Source organism: Octopus bimaculoides, chromosome 20 (genome assembly GCF_046866305.1).
Source record: "Octopus bimaculoides isolate indiv1 chromosome 20, ASM4686630v1, whole genome shotgun sequence".
Classification (NCBI taxonomy): Eukaryota; Metazoa; Mollusca; class Cephalopoda; order Octopoda; family Octopodidae; genus Octopus; species Octopus bimaculoides.
In genome coordinates this window covers 6,666,154-6,666,456 of record NC_142947.1, presented here as the reverse complement: position 1 = coordinate 6,666,456, position 303 = coordinate 6,666,154, and the positions used below count along the sequence as shown (strand labels likewise).

The following is a 303-nucleotide window of genomic DNA, read 5'->3' as shown; positions in this document are numbered from 1 at the left end:
ATTTCTCTCCCTTCCTTATCACTCTCTATATTCATATTAGCCTCTCTCTCTCTCTCTCTCCCTTTCTGTCCCTCTCAATCCGTTCTCTGTCTCTCTCTCTCACTCCCGCGCTCCATTCCCCTCTATATCTTTCTCTTTCCCCCTCTCTCTATGCATATGTTGTTGTGTGCCGACTGTGAAACCATCTCCCACTACGTCAGTCGGTCTACTGTTACCACCACCACCAACCTCTTGCGCGCACGCTTCTTCAGAGGATTTTTTTAAGCTCGTCGTTAGCACACGTTTTGCTTTCTGCCCTCTGTC

At 48.5% G+C, this 303-nt stretch overlaps 1 protein-coding gene across 1 annotated transcript in view; it reads left to right on the top strand.

Annotated features, from left to right (window-relative positions):
• Positions 1–207: 207 nt before the first annotated feature.
• The window catches only part of LOC106869212 (guanine nucleotide-binding protein G(s) subunit alpha), an 88,861-nt gene continuing 88,765 nt past the window's right edge, over positions 208–303 (top strand). The window contains exon 1 of the mRNA XM_089337912.1: positions 208–303. This exon is cut by the window's right edge and continues 467 nt beyond it. The gene's annotated coding sequence lies outside the window, so the exon portion shown is untranslated.